General features: G+C 43.3%; 1 long non-coding RNA gene across 1 annotated transcript in view; it reads right to left on the bottom strand.

The window, feature by feature from the left end:
* Positions 1-2,215: 2,215 nt before the first annotated feature.
* LOC138288524 (uncharacterized) overlaps positions 2,216-13,315 on the bottom strand; it is a 104,462-nt gene continuing 93,362 nt past the window's right edge. The window contains exons 2-3 of the long non-coding RNA XR_011202436.1: positions 9,542-9,604; positions 2,216-2,301 (exon numbers count right to left, since the gene is read on the bottom strand). This is a non-coding gene — a long non-coding RNA (uncharacterized lncRNA). The remainder of the gene's footprint in view (positions 2,302-9,541; positions 9,605-13,315) is intronic.

The raw sequence follows: 13,315 nt of genomic DNA, 5'->3' as shown, positions 1-13,315 counted from the left end.
GAACTCTGCTCCTGTTCCTGCAAGTCAGCTACCTAAGCCACCCCAGGAGTCCTTGGTCTGGAATTTTTTTATATGAGGCCTGGTAGGAAGAAAGTATCTGCCAGATATGTAATTTGTAAAATACTCAAAATAGAGTTCTACAGGGGCAGACGGAACAAGAAATATTCCATGAGCACTACTGGGATGTGGCAACATTTGAAAGCTGTGCTCCCTGAAAGCCTTGTTTAGGCTGAGTTAGCCCGTTCTGCAGACCTTGATAACTCCTCAGGGGTGTCCACATCTTTTCAACCTGGTGACAATGTGCCTGCCCAGATACTCACCATGCAAGGAGATTACAACCTAACATATCTGAACAAAGCCCATTTTTGCTGTTTAGGCAAGGAGATTCTTTTTTATTCTGAGACAAGCAGGGAGGCACGGGACAGGCTTGTCCAGGGTTATATATGCCCACCTAGGCAGTCATTTTTTTTTTTATTCTACATTTTCTCCCTCTTTGTTTTGAAGGAGATGTTTTTTACCTCCAGTTTCTTGTTTTTACAAAAACGTTAAAATTGTTAAAAAAACACAAAAAAAACAGTTGTTAAAATTGTTACCTCAAAAAGCCCTTTTCAGAGCTACCCTATACTTTCATTACGTATATTGTTTGTATTATGTATCCCATATTTTCCTTCTTGATGACTCTCACAAGACACTCGCAAGAGCCATGATGCTCCTATACATAGCATGGGTGATTCTTGCGAGCCTCTCATGAGAGTCAGGCGCACAGTCCTCCACCTCCACTGTGAGGGGGCAACATTTGCATTCGCTAGCATCTTGCGAGACCTTACATTTATAATTGAATTTGCATTTTTAGTGAACACATTCTGTTGTAATAGGTATAATTTATATGCACCAGATTTTTGCTACCCATTTTTTAGTACGATCTTGCAAGACTTTCGTAAGATTGTAAAGTTTTTTAAATTACATAATATACACTCCATTGCAGTACGTACAACTTTTACTTCCTTCTCCTATTTTAGGAAAAACTGACCACTCCAGTCTCATCTGTCCACAGTATGGCAGCAGTATCTAGTAAGGAGTGAAGGGAGACCGGACCTTCAAAAAAACCTCATCGCAGAAGAACCACTCTACATAGTAGGTAATAATAGGGGCTGACATTCCACTAAAGTCTTTCCCCAGGATAAACATGATGCACAATACAGTGTGGGAAAGGACTGGACTCAACATTGAGAAGTCTCTGTTAGATGAAGAGTGTGTGTACTAGGGTGTAGGAAGAGATTGGCCTCTACATTAAGACCTCTCTCAGATCACAGGTGTGCTTAGTAGGGGTTGGGGAAGTACTGGCCTCTACACTGAAAGCTATCTCTGGGATGACAAGTGCGTAAAGTAGGGCGTGGGAAAGGACTGTCCCCTATCATTAGATCTCTCTCTTAGATGAGTGGTTTGCATACTATGGTGTTGGTAGGGACTGACCACTCTGCTGAGACATCTTTGATGAATGACAGATGTACAACTATGGTGCATAGAGAAATAAAGCTCTGTACAGAGTAGTTTCTCCTGGATGACAAGCAGAAAAACTAAGGTATACATAGACTACTGGGCCAGCTCAGACATTTCCCCAGGGTAACACATGTTCAAAATAGGCTGTGCGTAGACACTGCTCACTCTGCTCATATCTCTCTTCTTGATAATGAATGTCATTAGTACAGTAAACAGTATTCTCTGTTGACAACTTTCTTGGACAACCAACCTGCATATTTGAATGTAAGAAGACACTCATCTCTCTCTCAGAACCTCTTTATGGGAACAGGCATGTGTTGTAAGCTGTACACAGAGACAGACCTCTGCGCTGAAATGTCTTGCCGGAATGACAAACATATTTAATAAGATGTGTGAAAGAACTGCCATCTCCACCAGCTGACAGCAGTGCATACCATATTATTAGGATGCATTTGCATCTGTGCCAAAACCTCTCTCTTGTCTAAAAATCTTTATACTACAGTGGGAAGAAGCACTAAGCTCTCTGCAGTACCTTATATATAGAACTATATCAAGCAGCACAGTTACAGTTCTTGAAGATGGAATTGCCACTTTAAGTCAACATTGCAAGACTGTAATAATAATAAAATCTTTAAAAGCCTTTATGGAAATAAATTAGTCATAATTTTAAACATTGTATTACAAAAAAACAATTTAACAACATTTTAAACTACAGCAACTACATTGACAAACCACAACACCAACACCTCCTCCCATTTTGCTTCATTTGCCTACTGGATGTTGATGCTTTCCATTTTCTACCTAAAAGAAAGACAAGAAAATTAAAAAATTTAAAGTTAGGTACTGATAAATAGTTGATGACAGTGATACATCATTATATACTGTAAAGGTTTTTTTGTACATTTTTCACCCACAATCACATAGTCATATGTGTTGTACCACTATCTTCATATTCCTTTTCTTGAAGAATTCAACATCCTCAATCAGTGCATTTTTTCACAATTAAGTTATAACTTGCCTTCAAACAAGGTTCCACAACAATATGTAAAGTAACTCATTCCTTTTTGGATGCCTATCCCAAGTGAGCACGGTGTTATACTCTAGAAATTGCAATATCTATACTCAGATATCTAATATATGTACAAAATGTGCACAGTAAGGCTCATAGAAACCCTTGACTTTGTCTTAACATATTGCAGATGCTTTGTTTGATAATTTCAGAAACACTGCCCCTTTTACTTATAACTACATACAGAGTGAACAATTATTTTTTTAACACAACATCCAGTACTTGGTGGTATCTCTCCACATTCTAAAGTCTATCTCTCAAAACCTATATTAATAAACATGCGCCTCTACAAACAGTTTTTGACTCACTAAACCTTTTACAGAATACATTTACCAACAGTAGTGCACTTACTGATACTTCTCAATAACGTTTATAAAGAACATTTCTAATTACCTGAACTTAGAGCAGTTTCTTATACACCAGTCACCAGTCTGTCTCAATTACACATTCCACCACTTCTGCTGAGCACAACTCCAGCAGGCTTCCTTCTCCTCTGAAACATCAAGAACAACCTGAGCTATCTCTGGGTCCCCAGGTATCAAGGATGGTAAATATTGGTTGAGCTTTGGCCTTTTGTTTTTCACTTCTCCCTGTACGATCTCGTGAGACTCTTGCAGGACAGTAAAACACCTTGTGGCAGGCCCAGTAATTTTCCATGCACGTCTCACAAGAGGATCGTGGGATTGTCAAACACATTAGGCAGGCTTAGTATTTCTCCTTGCGTCTCACGAGCCTCCTGCAAGATTGCATGTGTCCATGCACCAAGCTTCACCCCTTTGAAGCTTGTGAGCTACTCTAGCGCGAGTCTTAAGGAATCAAAACAAAATTGTAGGGAAATAGTAGTATGTCGGATGGCATATCCTCTCCACTGAGATCTATCTTTACATGACAGGTGTGGTGTAGGAAGTTGTGGGGAGAGACTGGCATCTCCACACGGCCTCTCTCTCAGATGACACATGTACGTAGTAGTGTGTATGGAAGGACTGGCCTCTCCAGTGAGATCCCTCTCTTGGATGATGGGTGTGTGTTGTAAGGTGTAACAAGAGACTGGCCACTTCCCTCAGACCTCTCTCTTACATGAAAGGTGTGCATAGTAGGGTGTCTGCAGGGACTGCACCCGCTTTCCACACATCTCTTTCTCAGATAATGGGAGTGCGCAGCAAAGTGTGTACATGGACTGCCCTCTCCTTCCAGATCTCGCTCTCAGATGACAGGTTTGGGTAATAGGGTGTATAGAGGGAGACTGCCGCTCCACTAAGTCCTCTCACTCAGATGACGGTTGTGCATATTAGGGTCTGTGCATGGACTGGTCTCTTCTATCAGACCTCTCCCTCAGATGATGGCTGTGCATAGTAAGGTGTGTACATGGACTACCCTCTCCTTACAGACCTCTCTCTCAGGTGACATATGTGCATAGTAGGCTGTATGGAGAAAGACTGGCCACTCCACTGAGACCTCTGTCTCAGATTATGGGTGTGCATAGTATGGCATGTACATGGACTAGCCTCTCCTGTCACGCCTCTCTCTCAGTTGGCAGGTGTCTGTATTAGGCTATGTACATAGAGTGGCATCCTCTGTCAACAGATGATGGGTGTGACTAGTAGGGTGTGTAGAGTGAGAATGGCCTCTCCACTGAGACCTCTCTCTTGGATAACAGGTGGCAACAGTATGCTCTGTCCAGGGACTGTCCTTCCTGGTAACACCCCTCTCTCCCTGACAATGGAGGTGCATAGTATGGTGTGGTAAGAGACTATATCATACTCTCGGTTCCCTCTAAGGCACGCCCCTGTGTGGCCTTTCATCTTCTTTCTTAATGCCTTGCACAGAGTCATTTTTAGCACGCACTCTCTTCAGAAAGCAGATAAGTGATTCTTAGTTGACGTTCATACATTTGTTTGAATTCGTAAACGTTTCAACTGAGGACTGCTTTCATTTTATTGAAACTCTGAATGTTATTTAAAGGTTGGAGAGGAAAATTAGCGTGGCTAGTTTAAACTATCTTGCAAGCTAAAACCAACTTTACGTGTTTTCATTTCAGAATGCAACATTGAGATTTTCCAGCTGCTTTGAAATAGTGTTGTTTGTCCTTAAAGCAGTTTCTCTGTAAGATGAAAATGAATTATCATGTCTTCCCTTTTGCACAGGACAATTGTTCAATCTTTTTTTATGCTAACTAAAGTTCCTTTAGGCTTTTACAAAGTAAACAAATAAATTGAAGCTAAAGAGGTTACGGATAAGGACACAAATGTTTCCAGCACAGCCGCCTAAGGAGATTAGGTGGGTTGTGTTGCCTCCAGTGGCTTTATGGTTTTATATATAAATATACCTATTTCTATCTTTCACTCTGTCTCTCTCTCCGTGTATTATATATATTTAATGTACGTATATAGGCATACACATATATGTGTGTGTGTGCGTGTGTATACGAATGTGTATATATATACATAGAATATATATGTATATATATATATTCAATATATATACACACACACATACACACACATATATATATATATTTATATATATATTTATATACATATATATATTTAGTGCTGAATCATAAAATAAAATGGCTGTTATTAGGCTGGTGCTGACTATTGCTGAAGACTCTTCACTGTTATGTGAATATACCTCAGTTTGGACCTGCTCAAATCCATGTGTTCCAGCACAAAGAGCCATCTACTGGTGTCAGACATTGCTCACTTCCATATCAAAAGGAAACTTAATACATGTAACTTATATAGTTCCATACAACTATTTCTAGGAGCTAGTCCTTTAGATGATTAGGTAACGAGGGAGTTGAAATGACTTGCCCAGGATTACACAACGTGGTGAAGAACAGAATGCATGACTTGAGGTAACACAAATCAATCATAAAAAGTGTGTATGTGTGAAGATGCAAGATTGAACACCAGTACATCATGGTATAACAATATGTAATATTTCTTTCTCTACTATTTATAATTTTTCATCTAACTGTATAACACCTGCTGTCTAACAGCTACAATGGGATTTATAAAATATGTCAAAAGAAATTATGTATGTGTATCTGTATTTGTCATGTGTCTGTCATAAAATGTCTTTGGGGATGCACTGTGCTGCTAATTGCAGTTTTGCTCACATTACATGAGTCGGGTGTGCTTTGTGTGTCAGGAGGCCTGCAATGACAGTAGGGACTAAGGAACCAGAAAAAAGAAAAAAAAGTAGGTGAATATTGTTAGCACTGCCTACTTGTATTTCAACAATGGTAATGTGTGAGAGGAAGCTAGAGATCAAGGAGGATATTTTCACAGAGTTCATGCCATACAGTGCAGTAAATTAAGTTGCTATGTTGTGGGGATGGGAGCGCAGAACTGGATCACATCTTCAAAGAAATGAGACAGTTCTCTCCTCATGTTCTGGTGCACTTATGGCTGCTTACTGCTAATGCAAACATCTTTGCACCATAATGCACGGATGCCAGTGTTAAGGTCAGGATAGTTTTGTGCAGGAAAAAGTATCATTTGAGGCTCCCCAGAAGAACAGGGAGGGTGGCAGCTGAAGGTAAATGATGCAGGAAGAAATACAGAAAAACAGTAACAGTGTTTGGGGAGGGATTTTACCTGATTATGGACGCTGCACCTTGATAAACTTAGTACCTTTCGGTCTGCCGCTGCAGTAACTGTTTGTGCAGAAAGGGCGGTTTGGTAATCTTAATTCCATCGGATGCTGCCCACTTCCTGGTTGGTTAGTGGTCTACTGCTCATCTCAGCTGCATCTATTTCAGCTGGATCATAGCACGAATGTGCTGCTGGTGCGCCAAAGGAAAGCCCATCTGTGCCTGTCCACGCCCGAACGTCACCAGAAGCCAGGACCCCTGCCTCTCATGCAATAACTATGATTTCCAAGGATAGGCTTTGTTACTCTGCTGCATTACTGTGTGAAATTGTTAACATTTTTGGCATCCTGATAGGCCAAAACCAACTTGTGGTTATTTCTCTTCTCTGGTTCTGGAAGGCCCGATTAACTGTTGAACTTGCAGGTTTTATTGGCTACAAATAAGGTCCTGGTGACTTGTACTTCCCCCTTTGTCACTAAGGAGTGGGTCGAATTTCAGTTCCTCAACTGGCTCTTCTGTTACTATCCCGTCAGAGTCCTCTCCATGGTATTTATTGCAATATTAGGTCTCTACCAAAGCATTCAGTTGAAATCTGAGATCTTCAAACATCTCTTTCCCCAGATTTCCGTTTTTATGGAAACTTGTTTAATGTGTCACCTCTCCCCTGCATTCCTCTCGCCCTGCGTGACAACTACCAGCTGGTCAGACTGGACAGATAATCCAGATCAGATGGTGGAGTTGCCATTGTATTTCACAACTCTATTATGGTTCAAACTATTGAATCATGTATCAGCAGTCGGTGAAAATATGTATATTCAAACCGGAGCTGGCAACAGGTTTTCACTGAAAGGGAACATTAATCTACTGCCCCTGGGATCTAACAAAGGCTTTAGTCCTCTTTTGACTGAGCACATTGCCCCATACGTACTCCCCACTAATAATTTCTTCCTCAACTTCTATGGGGAGAACGTTTCAAAGCCAGAGGTTGCTCTTTTTGAAAACTTGGAGACACTGGGTCTCCACCAGTGTATTGCAGACCCCAAACATATGCCTGGCCACACACTAGACTTGCTTTTCATAAACTCACCACTCCTGATTAGTGAAGTCCCTCTTACCCTCACCTGGACAGACCATCATTTGATTAAGTACCAGTTTGCTTGACTGACTCTACAAAATCAATCTGCTATAGTGGGGAAAAAGACCCATAGAGCTTGAAATATCATCTCGCCGGAAAAGTTCTCTAAAGTCTTTTCATTGGTAGCTATGACCCAAGGCTTAGACATTAATGTAGCATTACATAATTATCGCAATGCTCGGTTTACCGCATTTGAAAAAATAGCACCACTTAAACACTCTAAGCAGATTTCTTCCAGGCCTCATTCACCTTGGTTTTCTAGGGAATTAAGTAGGCTGAAAGCAGGGTGCAAAAAGCCTGAAAGATGCTGGTGCCATTCAAAAACTTTAAATGACAAAGAATCCTTTAAATCTGCTTTATCTGAATACCATGCCCACATCAGAAAGATTACGAGGAGTTTTATCTCCAGCATGGCTGCGCATGTGGGCAACTCTTCCAAAGAGTTTCAGAAGGTGCTCAATGATTTTATCACTCTCATGCCTGCGTTTCAGACATTCTTGCCTCCCAACAACTATGTAACTCCCTAACTGATTTTTTGAGGACAATATTGATGCTATATAACAGAAATTTCCCATCAATCAGGGTCAGATTAAATACATTTTTCAGATGGTGCCTCATAATGACTCTTCTCCGCACTGGGATAGGTTTGAGCCTGTTACTGGAGACCATAACCTAGCATTTCATACTAAGGTTAAAGCAGGTTCCCCACAGATGTTTGTCCTCCATAGGATCTCACCTACTCTATCAGCAGTGCTGGTTCCCTCTATCCTATTCTTATTCAACCTTTCTCTAGAGTCAGCAAAATTACCATCAGCATGGAAGACTGCTTTGGTCTCCCTTATACTATCTAATGAGGATCCCAAAAACCTGGCCAATTATTGTCCCATACCTCTCCTCCCATTGTTGGATAAAATGCTCGAAAGCTGTGTGAACAAACAGCTCATGAGATTTTTGGAGGATCATGAGATTCTTGATCCCTCTCAATGGGAACGGGACAATACCTATTTGATCATTTCTCTGGGACAGGACATTGACAGTCATATGTACCGATTTCAAGATTGTACGAGGAATATTGCAGCCTGGATGAATCTGAACCTTCGTCAGTTGAACAGCGAGAAGACGGAGGTCCTGCTGTTTGGCAAAGCACAACATCTCTGATCTCCTGACTGATGGCCTCCTAAACTGGGGTCAGTGCCATGTCCAAGTCAATTTGCAAAAAACCAAGTTATCAAAATTGACCAGGAATTGTCAATGAAAAGGCACAGAGCCGCTACACATGGTTTGCTAACATGCAGCCTTTAAGAACATTTTTCCCTTGGCTTATGTGATGAGGCGGAGGGTTTATCGAGTGGGGCAGCACTATCCCCTCCTCCTCTTGTGAATCCAGACGATGCCTGTCTTCTCACCCTGCAGGATAAAGAGTATGGGTTCTTTAACCTAGGAGGGAGTGAGAAGGAGTGGGTGGAGTCTCATCAGCACCACTACACCCATAATCCCTTTGTTGACAGGAGGAAGCAGGAAGAGAGAGTTCAGAAAGCAGCTCAAGACAAGGCTCTTCGACTGCCATCACCATCTGGATGAGGCATGCAGTATCCCACCAGTGCCTGCAGACCCCCTGGGGCGACAAGCCACGCTATGCAGGATCCGCTTGATTGATTAGTTGATCAAAGAAAAGGAGGGCTCCATTGAGGATGTGAGGGGCATGACAGAAAGGATGCTGACACCGAAGGAGAATGCTGAGAAGAGATTGGCGAGAGAGGCCGCCGAATGCCAGACAGCCAAGGACTTTCCTGTATCTGTCGAGACTCACCAGTTGGAGGATGCAGCGAGCATCATCGGTACGGGGGTAACCTGGGGAGGAACCCTGCCGAGACTCCCACAATCCCAGCCATGTTCCAGGAAGGATGTGACTTCAGCTGGTGCGTATGAGGTTGCACGCCTGAAAAGCACGGGCAGGGTCTATGCACAACAGCTCCTAGCCAGATGTTGTGCTTTGTTTGTTTAGTCACCTAGTTGCCTCTATAATGCCTCCCTTGACACTGGCTTTCCTGTCCTCTCTTGTGACTATTAGTGAGGCAGTATAGAGTGATTAAGAGACCCTGTGATTTTAAAGAGTTTTGATTTACACAGACTGGTGCATGTTTTGAGGCATTAGGGTGTGTTCCTGGATTACACATATAACAGAAACTGGGTGACTGGTGACAGATATACAAATAATAAACCAAACAGGAGATCTTACCTAACTCTCTTGTTCTTCCACCAAAAGTACTCGGCATGGAGTTCCTTCGCTTGGGGTCACTACCTGGGAAAGAATGAAGATTGATCACTAAAACAACCTTGCAGCTATTGTGTTTAAAAGGACCCTGAAATAAAACTGGGTAAACACTACATCAAGCTGTTGATCACTCATTCAGGAAGACCTTTACAGCTTCCTTCCTTGCTAGGAAATAGTCCATGCCTTAGTAACTAGTTGTCTGGATTATAACAACGCCATGCTCATGGCAGCATATTATACCCTCCTGCCTAAAATACAGGTGGTACAAAATACAGCTGCCTGTTTAGTTTATAACCTCCTGGAAGGCTATTCTTCTGCCCTCATCCTCGGAGCCCCTCAGTAGCTTGCAGTCAGTAAGCTCTTTGTGTCCAAAATACGTTGTCTTAACCACAAATCTTTGTTGGGCAAATACCCTGTGTATCTAAAAGACAAATTATGTTATCATTCTCCTTTTCACACACTAAGATCCAGCGACAAAGGTGCTTCTGACCATTCCTCGTATTCATGCCCCGTGATACAGGGGCAAAGTGTTCTCCTGGACTGGCCCGAGGGCATGGAATCAGCTTCCATTATTTTTCCGCTGTTGCTCAGATTTTTCTAAATTAAAAAAACTGATGAAAACCTGGCTGTTTTAGCTATTAGATACCAGTTATGTGTAGGCCAAGCACCGAGATACACCTCCAGGAGTGATTCATTGCCCTTTACTAAATGGATATAACATAAATTAACAAGGGAGAAAACAGAACGTGTAAGTGTGAAACAAAGGGGTAAGGAGTGTATGGTGGTGTAAGAAGGATGCTTGAAGTTCCTTGATATAGGTTGTATGACGGAACAACAAATGCAAATACCATGATTGACTTTTGTTGGAAAGTGGATTACTGGTAAGGGCATGTAGGTACCTATACTTAGCAATAGGCCACTAACCTCCACTTATGTCCTGTTAGGTCTCAATATATTAAACCCAGCTCAACCCTTGGTAGCTTAGCAATGAGCGACAAGGCTTAACTTAGGAGACAAATGTGTAAAGCATTTAAAAATTACAAAACAGTGAATAAGTAAAACACAAAACACAATAAAAATTCAACACCAATTTATAAAAATAGATTATATTTGTATCTTTAAAATTACACCAAAACAAATAAAATTGGATAAGAGGAACCGGAGATATGAATTTTTAAAGAAATAGGTTCTCATTCTGACTTTGGCGTCCGCCGAAAGACCGCCAGTGATGGCGGTCTGAAGACCGCCGCAATTATGAGTCACCAACACAACACCGCTTAAAAATCACCCAAAAAACACCGTCGACCGAAATGACGGTGTGAAGGAAGCGTCTGCACCACCAGCACTGCCATGCGAGAACATCCTGCCAGCCAAATAATGAATCACAAATCTACACCGTGGTCTCCACACGGTGCTATTCCAATTGCGATCTGAATCGCCACAGAAAAAATGCACCTCCACCAGAACACTATGCCACATTGGATAATACCATTTCTCCACACCTTATACACATACGCACACCTGACCACAGCACTAAAAAACAGCCCCCCTTACATACCCAGAACACTTTGCATCAAGAAACTTTGTTAGAGCGAGGCAGGAGCACACTGAAAGAAGGCACTGCACCTAGATATCACAGGCACCATCACACTGAACATGCATCACACAACATACCACTGCACACAAACACCACAAACCACACGCACATCCCATTACCCTAACTCACACCAACAAACAGTACACCCAGCATCCCTGCACACACACATCCCCTACCCACGATGCAACTAGCATGGCACAACAACAAAAAAAAACTGATTCACAGACGAGGAGCTGGGGGTAATGGTAGATGAAATCGTCAGAGTGGAGCCACAACTGTTTGGAACACAGGTCCTTCAGACATCCAATGCCCGGAAAAACGACTTAGGGCAGAGGATAGTGGTCAGGGTGAACGCTGCAGGGAACCATCCACTCTCAAGGAAGGACATTAGGAAGAGGTGGAACAACCTACGGGAGAAGGTATGGGCCATGGCTTCCAGGCACCAAATCGCTGTCATGAGGACTAGAATTATCAACGTGGGAGGAAAAGGTCTTTGCCATCCTACACCCAGAAGGGCTGCCAAGAATACCTAGTGGACTGGACACTGATAAGTCAACTACATACCCTGGCCAACATGTACCCATGCACAGCATGTACCCACTCCACCCTCTCACCCCATCACACCACCCCAACGTGCACAAACCCACTATGGACCCAATGCTCACCCTTGCATGCCACAGCTCCTACTGACACCATTCCCTCACAGGCCCACCTTGTGGATGGATACCCCACACTGCAGCAAGTACTACAACTACCACAATGCAACACTCCCTACTCTTGCATTACTGCTACAACCACTTCACATCTCAGCACTTGCATGTTAAACCATGTCACTCCCCGTCACCAGAATGTATTTGGAATGCACATCAGTACATGACAATGACAGTAGCAAGACAAATATAAACTATTCCCCAAAATAGGACCATTGCAACATTCCACTGATGGAAACACAAGCAGCAGTCTAGTAACTGTCAATGTCAATAATGCCCTGCAAATCCAGTCAATGATGGCATACAACCATGTGTATCACTTCTACATCATGTGACACAATAACTCTCATTCCACGGGTCTCCCAAGTACCACCACACAGCAGAGGAAGCCCAGGTCTGGAAGCAGGTTCAATAGTGTAGGAATCCCCTGAATGTCTGGATATGGATGATAAACCTGGCCCATGAGTGGTCAGTCCACCAGCACCAGCCTCACCCTGCCCACAACTGAAACAACCTCCCTTGTGGCATCCATTGCACAGCAGAGCCCACCTACGTAAACCTGTGTCCCAAGGTCACATCAATCATCAGTGTGCCCCACAGGACAGGGAAAGGAGTCAACGGTGCAAACCGAAGACAATGACGGTACTGGTGTTAGTGGGAGGGGGCACACTGCACCAGGGGAACATACACAGGGTGCAAGGGCCATTGGAAGGGCAATTGTGGGCCAAGGGACGAGGCAGGTACGAGACACAACTGGCCATGAGGCCGTCTCCAGAGTCCTGGGTGCCTACCAGCAATCCCAGGACAAGATGGGCCAGATACTCACCACCTTGCAAGGCACTGAAAGGCTGCAGGGGGAATACCACCAGGAGGCCATGCAGCAGTGGCAGGCACTCAATGCCACCATGGTCTTCATATTAGGGGAGATCAAGGAACTGAACAACATCCTGCGGACATCCTCCACCTAACAGCACGCCCCATCCAGTAGTCAGTCTACACCACTGCCCTCAACATCGGCACCTGCTACTGGAATGGAGGCCCAGCACGAGGACCCACAGGCCACCAGCACCCCTACCCCTGCAGCTGAGGGACCCTCCCCTCTGTAAAAGAGGACAGCCATCCAGACATCCGGCAGGACCTGAGTTAAAGATCAATCCCCCCACCAGGAAGTGATCCCTCTTCTCCCTGTCACCCTTATGTGCCCCTGCTACACCCTGTTGACTGTCCAATACCAAGTTCCCATCATTTCCGAGGCAAATGGATACAGGACCTGTGAACCAAACACCTGTACCACCCACTCTGACCTTCATCTAGACCATAAACCCACTCCTCTGGACTTTGACTTTAAACACTAAATAAACACCAATTATCACAAGTCATGGTGCATGTCTCTTCATTGTTTGTAGTATTCTGCTTGCAAGCAGCAAATAT

Source organism: Pleurodeles waltl, chromosome 4_1 (genome assembly GCF_031143425.1).
Source record: "Pleurodeles waltl isolate 20211129_DDA chromosome 4_1, aPleWal1.hap1.20221129, whole genome shotgun sequence".
Taxonomy (NCBI): Eukaryota; Metazoa; Chordata; class Amphibia; order Caudata; family Salamandridae; genus Pleurodeles; species Pleurodeles waltl.
Note: the sequence above shows the minus strand (reverse complement) of the source record. Positions and strands in the feature narration are given on the sequence as shown.